This window comes from Schistocerca nitens, chromosome 5, assembly GCF_023898315.1.
Source record: "Schistocerca nitens isolate TAMUIC-IGC-003100 chromosome 5, iqSchNite1.1, whole genome shotgun sequence".
Taxonomy (NCBI): Eukaryota; Metazoa; Arthropoda; class Insecta; order Orthoptera; family Acrididae; genus Schistocerca; species Schistocerca nitens.
In genome coordinates, this window is record NC_064618.1 from 756866443 (window position 1) to 756879518 (window position 13076).

Genomic DNA, 13076 nt, shown 5'->3' on the forward strand with positions numbered 1-13076 from the left:
CTGTAACACGTTCAAAAAACTTCGCGTCGCATATGACTCGTAAAATATTACAATATGTAATTTCCTCCTTTTATTGATAACTTTAATAGTTGGATAAGAGCATTTTTTCATGTCTCTAGTGTTATCGCTCTGACGTGGAAGATCTAGCTTGTACAATTATAACGTCCGCTCCAACGACCGCAATCGCGCTAGTTTACTCTGGTTGAATCCTGTGAGGAGCATTATTTGTGCTTATTAATTCCTCATTTCTTGCCACTTATTTAGGATTACATATCGTTGCACCAGTAGCAAAACATTAATCATACATCTGCAAGAGCTACGTCTAAAATGTAATCGCTTATTCTTAATTGTCATCCGCCGAAGACGTTATATATTCCAACAACATTTCTGTGTCACAGAAACATTTTTGTACTTTCACGTATTCAGGTGTAGATTTGAAACAAAAATTACATGCAGGCCAGCCCTTCAGTTTTAAAATGCGAACTACGAGGCTCCAGGAGAGACTAAGCATACGAGTTTCTCTGTACATTTTTCCTGTGATTCGAATTAATTGACTAAATGTAGAAGAATAACATATATCGGCTGGTAATTATTAAACCATCACGTTAATTACATCAAGGAATCAGACTTCTTATTTGATTAACAAATGTGCATGGTGATAAAAAGAATACTCAAATAGTTAATAGTTTAATTATTCACCTTACCAGACGCCATGAGATGTGGTGAATTAATTAGTTCAGTCTGACACAGGATAAATCATAGCTGACAGTACCTGTCCAAACATATCCGGACATTCCTACATAACGCGGAACTTTGGAAAAATGACATTTCGTTTGCGGAGACAGTGACTGACTTATCGTAAGGTATTATTTTTAATTTTTGACACAATCACTTTTACGTTAAAGTCATGACCGGTTTCAATTACGACCTTCAAAGGCCTTCCTTAAATGCTGAGTGGGACTTGACAACGCATGAACACTTGTTCGTCAACTGCCACCCATAGCATCTGAAGATGGCCTTTGAATGCCGAAACAGGCTATGATTGTACCGTGAAAAAGTGATTATGTCAAAAATAAAACGTAATACCTTATGTAACACCTCGGTTCAGTTTACAGTGATAAAAGCTATAGAAAGAATAATTTAAAATTAAGAATAGAATTTTAGAGGGGAAAATAGTGTAGAATCAGAGTTCGGTAACTGCAGATCAAAATTATAGTACATCGGCAAGTAGTTTAACGTCTAAGTACAGCAAAGCCACGGAAGCTCCGTCATGGAGAATGCAGTGACGATAAACTCTTGTGATGAAAAACCTATAAAAAGGCTTGATCGTCATTATTGCCGCCTTTTTTCCTTGATTGTTTCGTTAAAGGGCGAGGAACCCGTGTCACTCAGCGAGACAATAATTAGATTGGACTTTATCGTGTTAAGATTCACGATAAACTATTAGAATATTACGGAGATTAAAAGTGATGTAGTGTACGATTTCTGACTGTTGGTAGGAACGGAGTATTAACGGGATTTTAGGACTTTAGTGCTAGATTGGAACTTTACGCACGTATAGACGACAGAAACTCAAATTATCTGCTGATACGAGTGAATTCAGAGGTACCGGTATTCAGATATTAACGTGTGGACTTTTGAATGTGTCGTGTGCCGTTAGCTGCGAATCTGGACGTAGAGCGCCTGCATATCGGCATTTTGCGGACTATTTAGATTCCTCCAGGCTAGGAACCTATTAAACAGGCCATCATCCATCACCATCTTAATCCTTGAATATAGAGTGAAAGTGAAATACAAGAGTGTTGTACTTATTTCATTTACCTAATACTAATCAGTGAAGGTTCTACGGAACCAAAGCTATTCAGCAGTAAGTCAGAACCATCTAGCGGAAAGCGTAGGCATTAACTAACACGCGAACTGAAGTGAACGTTTAAGTGTTTTACAGACTGCTTAATATGAACTTTTGTGACTCTTTGACGTCCCCACTCCCTCCGAATGGTGGCGCAGGCTGTCTTAATAATAAAAGGGGAGCGTTTTAGCCGGGCAAATTACTAAATAAAAGCGATATTTACAAGACTCGCAGTAATAGCAAAACAAAATGCTCGCACCTCATCGGAGAGTCGTCGCTGTCACGTCGGGAAGTAAAGCCGGAAAACCTAACGACGATACGTATCTACAAGCAGACGTCGACGTGGAGTACCTAAAAAGGGAACCACAAGAGAGTTGAGGCTGCCCCCACCCTACAGCGCTCCCAACACCTTCTCCAATCCCATCTTGACCGGTTCACCGCTTGGTACAACCAGTGGTTGCTCAAGGTCAGTCCCTCCAAAACCCAGGCGATCATTGTAGGCAAAACCACCCCTTCCTTCCGCCTCCTTGATTTCTATCTCACCATCTATGGCCGTCCTATCACCCTCACTCCCACCCTTACGTACCTTGGCGTCACCCTCGACCGTCGCCTCTCCTGGACTCCCCACCTCCGGACAATCCAAGCCAAGGCACGCTCCCGCCTCAGTCTCCTCAAGCTCCTCTCTGGCCGTACGTGGGGTCTGGCCCCTCCACCATCCTCCACACCTATAAGTCCCTCATCCGCCCTATCCTTTGTTATGCCCATCCGGCTTGGATCTCCGCCCCCCCTACCTTTTATAAATCCCTCCAAATCCTTGAACGTCATGCTCTCCGCCTCGCCTATCGCATCCGTCTCCCCTCCCCCACGCGATCCTGTACAATCTCATCCCCCTTCCCCCACCTCCTCCTTTTCCTTGAAAGAATACGGATCCTGTACACCTCCCGCAAACTCGATCCTCCTCACCTGCTCGTCTCCCCGATCCTCTCCCACCCCCACCCGCTGCCGTGCCTGTATTCGCACGTCCCACCCGGTCTCCATCTCTCCACCCTCCTTACCCTCTCCCAAGGTGGCTTCCGCCAGCTCCCCCTCCCTGATGATGTCCTCCTCCCCTCCATCTACCCCTCCTATCAACTTTGACCCTGCCCCCCCCCCACTTTCGGTGTCCTTTCCTTTGGGCACCCTCCCTCCCTTCTCTTCCCTTCCCTTCTCTTTCCTTTTCCCACGTCCCCTCCCTCCACCCCTCTTCCCCCGGGTTTCCTCTCCCCCTTCCTCCGTCCCCCTTTCTCCCCTGCCCGTGGCATCTCTGCTCTCCCCTCTCGCTCTCCCACTCCCCTTCCTCCTCCTCCTCTCTTGGCAGGTCCCCGGACTCGCACACGCATAGTGAACATTCGCGCGCCGGAGATCATCGACATCAGTATTTCGTGTGTGTGTTTCGTTTTGTGTTTCGTGCAGTTACGACTCCACTGTTCACATGTGCCATCGCCGTTCTCCGTGTTTTGTGCGCCGTGTCCACAAGTGTTAGTGTTTTTATCGTCCAACGTGAACGGCTTCATGTTTAGTGTTTTTTTTTGTATCTCCATTTTTTGCCCGCCGTTTTTTGTATTGTCTGTATCACCTCTATGTCATGTTATTGTTCCACTTAAGGCTGAAGAGCAGCGTAATGTGCTGCTGCCAGCCCGCCTGTATAGGTGATTAAAATTACAATAAAGGAAAAAAAAAGAACAGAGTTGAGGCATTCGAGGGTTGGATTAATTCACTTCTTCATCGAAGACTTTCACTGCCTGGGCTACTCTCAGGGTGCATCTTCGACGTGGAAGATCCCCACCATTTCCTTGCCGTGTCGTCTGCTCGCCGTCATTACTGTTCGCCGTCTTGTCCTCCTCGCCACCGCCGCCACCGCCGCCGCCGCCGCCGCCGCCTGGTCGCCGTCTGCCGGTGCTCGCCGCCGCCGCCGTTTGGTCGCTGCCTGCCGCCGCCACCGCCACCGCCGCCGCCTGGTCGCCGCCTGCCGGTCCTCGCCGCCGCGGCCGCCTGCCGGTGCTCGCTGCCGCCGCCTGCCGCCGCCGCCGCCTGCCGGTGCTCGCCGCCGCTGCCGCCGCCGCCGCCGCCGCCGCCTGCCGGTGCTCGCCGCCGCTGCCGCCGCCGCCGCAGCCGCCTGCCGGTGCCCGCCTCCGCCGCCATCTGGTCGCCGCCGCCGTCCTTCTCGCGCGCCGCCACCATGTCCCAACCCACCACCACTATCATTTTCACCTCTCCCTCCGCTGCTCCAACCACCATCACATGGAGCTCATCCTCCACCCCACTTCCCGTCCTTCCTTCTCTCCCTGTCCACCCCACCCCTGCGCCACTTTCGGCTGTAACCACCCCCAGCTCCTCCTCCCCTATCACTGTCGCCCAATCGACAGCTACTGACTTTCCGCCGCTCCCTGCACTGCCTCCGACAGGCTCCAAGCCAGCACGGATCTCGGCTCGACGTTCCACAGTCTCTGTGACGCCCATGCCCCCTCCATCTGCGTCATCCGCTGCTCAGGGTGGTCCTGACCCCCGCCATCTCCCCCTGAAACCCGTTCCCCTGCCCCCTCTCCACCCAGTCGTGACCACGAAACCTTCAAAGCACCCGAATGTTGACCCTTCCCCCGAAGTCTCCTCCAAAAAATCCCCAATCCACGTGACCCACCCACCCCCATGGACGCGGCCCCGCCCCCCGTCCCCGCCACGCCTGCCACCCACACGTTTGTCCTCTCCAATCCTGACCCTCAATTACTTGATGCCCGCTCCCTCACCCTCGCCATCCCGAAATACTACCCCAATGCCCCCATCTCCCTTCTGATTCCTTGCAAGGACTCAGTCCTCATTAAATCCCCCAATGCTTCCTTCCACACCGATCTCCTCTCCCGCATCCCCTGTATCCAATTTGGCCAACGTGCAACCCTCACCCCCTACCACACCCCGTCCTCTCCCCGTCAGCCTCAACCTCCCCGACGTCCGCCAACCTTCACCGCTGTGATCACGAAGCTTAGCCCCGTGATCACAGAGGCTGAGGTGTTGGCAGAACTCAACTCCCGGCCCGACATTGAAATCCGCTCAGCCTGTCGCATCTTCAATGATGCTGGGCCAACTTTTCTCATGCGGATATTCACTGAATCCTCCTCCTCCATTGACCCGAGGGAGCCCTCATCTACAATCAGCGCCATAAGGTGGACCCCTCCCGTTCCCCAGTCCAATCCTACCGCTGCCAACGCTGTCTCACCTACAACGACCACGTTACCTCTGCCTGCAAGAACCCCCCTACTTGTCCGCACTGCAAAGCTTCACACTTCCTCAAGAATTGCCCAACCTCACCTCTCCCCCCTCCTGCAACACTTGCAACGAACCACATCCTACCTACTCCTCGAAGTGTAAAGCGAAACCTCCACCAGTCACCCTTGAGCTCACCGTCCCTGTCCGTCCTGTTGATGACCCCATCCACCCCAACAACTGGCTCCGCCCTCCACCTACTGCCGAGGACATCATCCGTTTCACCACCATTGTGCTCCAAAACATCCACCCCTTCCAGCGCTCACACACTCTTTCCCAAATCGCCCTCACTGCCCGTTCCATCTTCCATCTTACCACCTATGCCACATACTCCCACAACCAGGCCCACTTCACCTTCAACCCCCTCACCACCCTCGTCTAACTCTCCCCTCCCATGGTACAACAACCCTACCATATCCTGTACCACAACATTCGCTCCCTGCCCACCCACAAACTCCTCTTCATCCACACCCTCCGTCAGCACTGCATGGATGCCTTCGTCCTAAATGAAACCTTCCTTCAACCCCTTATCTCCATCTCCACGGCTCCTTACACCCTACACCGCACCGATAATCCGTACCCTCTGGCGCGTGGCGGAGTTGCTATAGGCCACCTCAAGCACCTCCCTGTCCAGCCCCAACCTCTCCTTAACAATCCTGCCGAGCATCTCACCCTCAGCCTCTTCTTCCCCACCCTTACCATCACCTGTGCCACCATTTATGTCCGCCCTCGCACCCCCATCCCGTACGATTTCCTGGCCCACATTGACCACACCTTCTCCACCTACGTGATTGCCGCCGACCTCAATATCCACAGCCGTGATCTTACCGACCTCCAGCGGTGGCATCAGTTTCTCACCACTCTCCAGGGAGACCTGGTTCCCCTGCCTCAGCACACCCGACCCGAATCCAACACCACTCCTGATGTGGTCCTTGCCTCTCCCAACCTCCTTGGGCGCATCACCGCAAATGTCCTTGACCTCATTGGCAGTGACCATGCTCCTGTTCTCCTCACTATCTCTAATGGTCTCCATCCCCGCAACGCTCCTTGCCCTGACGTCCCTCCTAAACTTGTCCATGATTACTCCCATGCCAACTGGGTTGCCTACCGGGACTCCATTCACACCCAGGTTGACGGCCATGACCTTACCCTCCAATCTCCTGATGACATCTCTCGCACTGCTGCCTTCCTGCACCAGACCTTGTCTGACGCCGTCGCCACCCATATCCCCACCAAAGCCATCCACCCTCACCGCCCCGCCCTGCCTCCACAGGCCGTCCTTCTCCTTCGAGAGTCCCGCCGCCTCTACCGCTCTTTTCTCCGCACTCGTGACCGGGATACCCTTACCCGCCACCGGCAATTACAACGACACATCCACAACCTGCTTACTGCGAAGAAACGCCATGCCTAGCGCCAGACATGTACACAACTCAACACCACGCTCCCCATAAACTCTTCCAAGTATTGGTCTGCTTTCCACCGCCTTACTGGGAACCGTCCCACCCCCCAGTACCCTCTCCTCCTTAATGACTTAATGACCGTCCCTTTCCCGACAACCTCAGTAAGGCCAACCACTTTGCCTCCCAACTCTCTGATGTTTTTTCCATCCCAGATGATCCCCACTTTGATTATTCCCTCTTTCCCGATGTCATGGACCGTATGAATACCTCTGTTCCTCCCATTGCTCCTAGCTTCCAATACTTGGGCCACACCCCACCATCTGCACTTAACACTCCCATCACTACACAGGACATCAGCCTCACACTCCGCACTAAACGCAACACTGCTCCCGGCCACGACTGCGTTACCTACCACCACCTCAAACACTGCCCTCCCTCCTTCCTTTCAATCCTTGCCACCCTCTACAATGTCATCCTTGCCACTGGCTTCTATCCCGACCTGTGGAAAACCTCTCGTATCCTGATGTTCTCCAAACCCAACAAGCCTCCATCTGATGCCTCTTCCTATCGTCCTATCTGTCTCACATCGGTGTTCAGCAAGCTCTTGGAATCCATCCTTTCCCGGCACATCCATCACCACCTCCACCAAAACCACCTCCTACCAAACACCCAATGTGGCTTTCGACATTCCTTCTCTGCTGATGACCAACTCCTCCACCCCACTCATCTCCTCTCCCTCCAGCTTAACTCCCATCGCCCTTCCATTTTTGTCTCCCTTGACGTCGAAAAGGCCTACGACTGTGTCTGGCATCCCGGTCTCCTGTTTAAACTCCAAACCTATGCCCTTCCTATCAACTACATCTGTCTGATGGCCTCCTTCCTCTCCCACTGCCCCTCCTATGTTACCATCCATAATGCCAATTCCCACACCTTCTACACCTCTGCAGGTGTGCCCCAGGGCTCTGTCCTCTCCCCTCTCCTCTACCTCCTGTACACGGCAGATATGCCCCAAGCCCCCTCTCCAGTACACCTATTGCAATACGCTGATGATACCGCATTCCTCGCCCTCGCTCCTACCCTCCACCGGTCCCAACGCCTTCTCCAGAATCACCTTGACCTTTTTGCTGCATGGTGTAACCAGTGGCTCCTGAAACTCAACCCTTCCAAGACCCAGGCCGTCATCGTAGGTCGTACCACTCGCTCCTTCCGGCTCCTGGATTTCTCCCTTACTGTCTGCGCCCATCCTGTCCGCCTTAGCCCCACCCTCACCTACCTTGGCCTCACCATTGACCGTCACCTCACCTGGATCCCTCATCTCCGCTCCATCCAATCCAAAGCCCACAACCGCCTCCGACTCCTCAAACACCTCTCTGGCCGGACATTGGGGTTGCACCCCTCTACCATCCTCCACACCTACAAATCCTTAATCCGTCCCAGCCTATGTTATGCCAGTCCTGCCTGGATATCTGCCCCCCCCCCCACAAATTATATAAGTCCCTCCAGATCCTTGAGCGTCATGCACTCCGCCTCGCCTTCCGTATTTGCCTCCCGTCCCCCACGCGAATCCTCTATGATCTCATCCCTTTCCCCCATCTGCTCCTATTCCTCGAACACATCCGCATCCTCTACACCTCCCACCGTCTTGAACCCCCTCACCCCCCGGTTGATCCTCTCTGATCGCTGCCCCCTGCCACGTCTTCACCGTTGTGTCCCCCCTACCCTCCATCTCTACACCCTACATCTCCTTTCCCAAGGTGGCTTCCATCAACTCCCCCTCCCGGATGATGCCCTCTCTCCCTCCATTTATCCCTCATATCAACTCTGATTCCAAAGTTCTACCAACGGTCCAGCTAACAATGTGCGTAGGTAGAGAGAAAGAATGCGTTAAAATGGTCGAGCAGCTTGAGACACCCCCGGTTGTGCTTATATTGGGTTTTGTGTACTTTACCGAAGCCGCCAAACAGTTAATTATTATAATTATATGACCGTGTGCTTAATGCATGAGAGGCCATCGGTTTTTCTGCTATGGTTTCGGGGGTATTTCAACCGAGTGCGGCTGTTATGAGACTGAATAGTGGAATGATTGAAAGTTTGTCTATTATTAAGGACCACAAAGGTTGCGATGTATAAACTGATATGTATTTTCTACTAACACACAAATTCTGAGGCAGTTGCTACCTTCGCCTTACACGTTTAATTACGGTTATATCTTTTTATTGGTTGCCGATTTCAAGTACTTCGTCATATGCAGTAATGATGGTTAACACTCACAACAATCCTCGCCGCATTCCATGGTTGTTGCTGGCCGACGCGGTTGACGCGAAACACGTAATTCGGCACTTGTCACTTTTGGTTTCATATCATTCGCGAATCGGTATCGGTGAGGGTCAACCCCACGACGATCAGGGTTACGCGCTAATTTGTCATACTCCGGTGAATTTGCCGTTTACTACTCACTCGACCACCATTCTTGCCCGTCTCTCCAGTACTACAGGTCACTCGACACTAGTCTCACTGCCTCCTGCAGCGCTCAACAATCGACTCTTGTCTGCTATCGAGCTGGCTGTCGGGTACTAACATTTATGTTCGTGCGATCACGGATCCCTTGCAAGCTTCTCATAAGCAACACGTATCTGTACTAAATGCGAAGCGATGCTTGAGGTGGTCTAAAGAACAACATTACCAGACAGGGGAAGACTGAAAACGAGTGATTTGTATTGATTTGCCGCGCTGTATCCTCTGGCAAATCGATGGAAAGAGTTGGCTTGGTGAACGCCGGAGAACGTTACCTTCCGCGTGTAGAGCTGTCAGTCAAGAAAGGAGTGGGAGGTGGTATTGTGCTGGGGAGATTTTCGTGATTACGGTGCGGTCCACTCGTTACGCTTAAGAAGATGTTAAGTATGGAAGAATATGAACACATTTTACAGAATTGTGTAATGTGTACAGTAGCAGAATAGTTTGGAGACGATGATGTCTCACCTGTTAGACAACGGTTTTTGGACGATAACATTCCTAAGAAGGACTGGCCTTCTCATTAACCGGACATGAACCTACTCGAGCACTCTTGGGATCAGTTAGAATGTCGACTTCGCTCTGGACCTAGCACCCAACACCACCGTCTTGTCTGGTTTCAGCTCTTGCGGAAGAATAGGTTATCGTTCCTCCATAGACAACTCACTGAAATGTCCTCAGCAATATTCAAGCCAGATGTGTATAAATAGTCAAGCCGTTTTTCGCTGGCTCTCCTTGCTTTTTTATTACTCGCGTAACAACTAATATGTGAGATGAAATATGTTGCCACGAAAAGAGCGCTGAAATACTTTTTAGGGATGCTGTGCTGTGACTTTCTTCGGATCATTAATTTTCCACATAACAAAATACACTCCTGGAAATTGAAATAAGAACACCGTGAATTCATTGTCCCAGGAAGGAGAAACTTTATTGACACATTCCTGGGGTCAGATACATCACATGATCACACTGACAGAACCACAGGCACATAGACACAGGCAACAGAGCATGCACAATGTCGGCACTAGTACAGTGTATATCCACCTTTCGCAGCAATGCAGGCTGCTATTCTCCCATGGAGACGATCGTAGAGATGCTGGATGTAGTCCTGTGAAACGGCTTGCCATGCCATTTCCACCTGGCGCCTCAGTTGGACCAGCGTTCGTGCTGGACGTGCAGACCGCGTGATACGACGCTTCATCCAGTCCCAAACATGCTCAATGGGGGACAGATCCGGAGATCTTGCTGGCCAGGGTAGTTGACTTACACCTTCTAGAGCACGTTGGGTGGCACGGGATACATGCGGACGTGCATTGTCCTGTTGGAACAGCAAGTTCCCTTGCCGGTCTAGGAATGGTAGAACGATGGGTTCGATGACGGTTTGGATGTACCGTGCACTATTCAGTGTCGCCTCGACGATCACCAGTGGTGTACGGCCAGTGTAGGAGATCACTCCCCACACCATGATGCCGGGTGTTGGCCCTGTGTGCCTCGGTCGTATGCAGTCCTGATTGTGGCGCTCACCTGCACGGCGCCAAACACGCATACGACCATCATTGGCACCAAGGCAGAAGCGACTCTCATCGCTGAAGACGACACGTCTCCATTCGTCCCTCCATTCACGCCTGTCGCGACACCACTGGAGGCGGGCTGCACGATGTTGGGGCGTGAGCGGAAGACGGCCTAACGGTGTGTGGGACCGTAACCCAGCTTCATGGAGACGGTTGCGAATGGTCCTCGCCGATACCCCAGGAGCAACAGTGTCCCTAATTTGCTGGGAAGTGGCGGTGCGGTCCCCTACGGCACTGCGTAGGATCCTACGGTCTTGGCGTGCATCCGTGCGTCGCTGCGGTCCGGTCCCAGGTCGACGGGCACGTGCACCTTCCGCCGACCACTGGCGACAACATCGATGTACTGTGGAGACCTCACGCCCCACGTATTGAGCAATTCGGCGGTACGTCCACCCGGCCTCCCGCATGCCCACTATACGCCCTTGCTCAAAGTCCGTCAACTGCACATACGGTTCACGTCCACGCTGTCGCGGCATGCTACCAGTGTTAAAGACTGCGATGGAGCTGCGTATGCCACGGCAAACTGGCTGACACTGACGGCGGCGGTGCACAAATGCTGCGCAGCTAGCGCCATTCGACGGCCAACACCGCGGTTCCTGGTGTGTCCGCTGTGCCGTGCGTGTGATCATTGCTTGTACAGCCCTCTCGCAGTGTCCGGAGCAAGTATGGTGGGTCTGACACACCGGTGTCAATGTGTTTTTTTTCCATTTCCAGGAGTGTATATTATGTTCCTATTATTCTGGATCTGGCTTTCTATTAAAGGAACATTGTTTCGTTGCTGTAACTCGCTATAAAGTTCAACATATCTTCCTTACTTTACAGTTATTGAAAAGGTTACTGAAAATTATTTCGTTATCAGTAGTGATGTTAGAGTACGCAATGTTTGTTCAGCATGAAAATTTTGCAGTGGATTTTTGTTAACAGTAAAACACCAGTAAGTACCACGACTAACACGAGAACATGAGACTATTGTCAGAGAAAAATATGTTTTTACTATAATGTTTGCCAGACCAGAACTACGCATAGCAAGATTTATGTTATGAAGGTAAATTATGGTTCAAATGGCTCTGAGCACTATGGGACTTAACATCTATGGTCATCAGTCCCCTAGAACTTAGAACTACTTAAACCTAACTAACCTAAGGACAGCACACAACACCCAGTCATCACGAGGCAGAGAAAATCCCTGACCCCGCCGGGAATCGAACCCGGGATCCCGGGCGTGGGAAGCGAGAACGCTACCGCACGACCGAAGGTAAATTATCTTTTTGCACTGCTAATAATATATCATCCGCAGCCCGCTCCCACCTGTAAAACATATCATAAAATCTGCTGCTCTGCCCTGCAATTCCGAAAGCTGAAAGATATAATTTTAGTTCACTATTACATGTCCGCTTCTTTGCGATGTGATTGGTTTCATTTAATGCAGTTTGAATGCGCCGCGGGAGCGGCTCGTTCGTTCGTAGCGCAGCTCTGCTCCACGAATAATATTTAAATAGCTGAAAATGTCTTAAAAGGATGGGATAAAATACCAGGCAAGCTTATTATAAATCATAATGCAGGTTTTCAGGTTTTCACTAAGTAACTCAATTCAAAACATTTAAATGATTACACACCTTTACAGATCAGTACCTAATGGCGTCCTTCTCTCAATCTTTACAAAAGAATGCTACACAAGCATACAATATAACGTCACAGGCTCTCCTACTCACGTAACTCCAAGAAGACGACAGAGAAATAAATGCTCGGTCACTACTATTTATACTCGTTGTGACATATTCTCATCTTTGTTTGATATTTAATAAGTATCGCCTGTGGCGGTTTCAGTACTCGCCGACACAGGTATTATCTTAAAAAAATCGGTACATAATTCTATACAAGTATAAAACATGGCACATAATGGTTTTTCTTCATTACATAAAGTTCACACAATCGTTGTCAACGCAGTTACAATCATCCAGTTCAATTATTCTTTTCTCCTTTTTTATCAAATATAATATGTGTTTTGTTAGGAGACGTTACACGTTGTGAAGGTGTAGGGTGGAGATATCCCGTATTAATGCCCATTTATTAAGTGAATGCTTTTCAGCAGATACTTTACTGGCAGGCTGCAACGGTCGTCACAATTCCATGTTTCAAAGATGTAAAGATTTATGAAATTATTATTATTTTTTTAAATCGTGGCAGTGGCGGTCTAGCAAGAAGAGCACTATCTGCAGGCTCCGGTTCACTCCGTGATGGGTGCTGAGATTTTTCCTCGTTCCATTCAGGATGGTCCCACATCGACCCAGCTTGCTGTAGCACTGTGTGGTGGGATTCTCTCCCACGGGTAAAAGGCGGCTGGTGCGAGGGACCCGCCACCCCTCCCCTCCTAGTGCCACGGCAGGTAGAAGGGCTGCACTGTACCTGCAATCAGACTGACAGTCTGGTCACGGGCTTTTGCCATAG

General features: G+C 50.7%; 1 protein-coding gene across 1 annotated transcript in view; it reads left to right on the top strand.

Moving 5' to 3' along the window:
* LOC126260702 (odorant receptor 82a-like) overlaps nucleotides 1-13076 on the top strand; it is a 116470-nt gene that overhangs the window by 89892 nt on the left and 13502 nt on the right. The gene's annotated exons all lie outside the window — the stretch shown is intronic.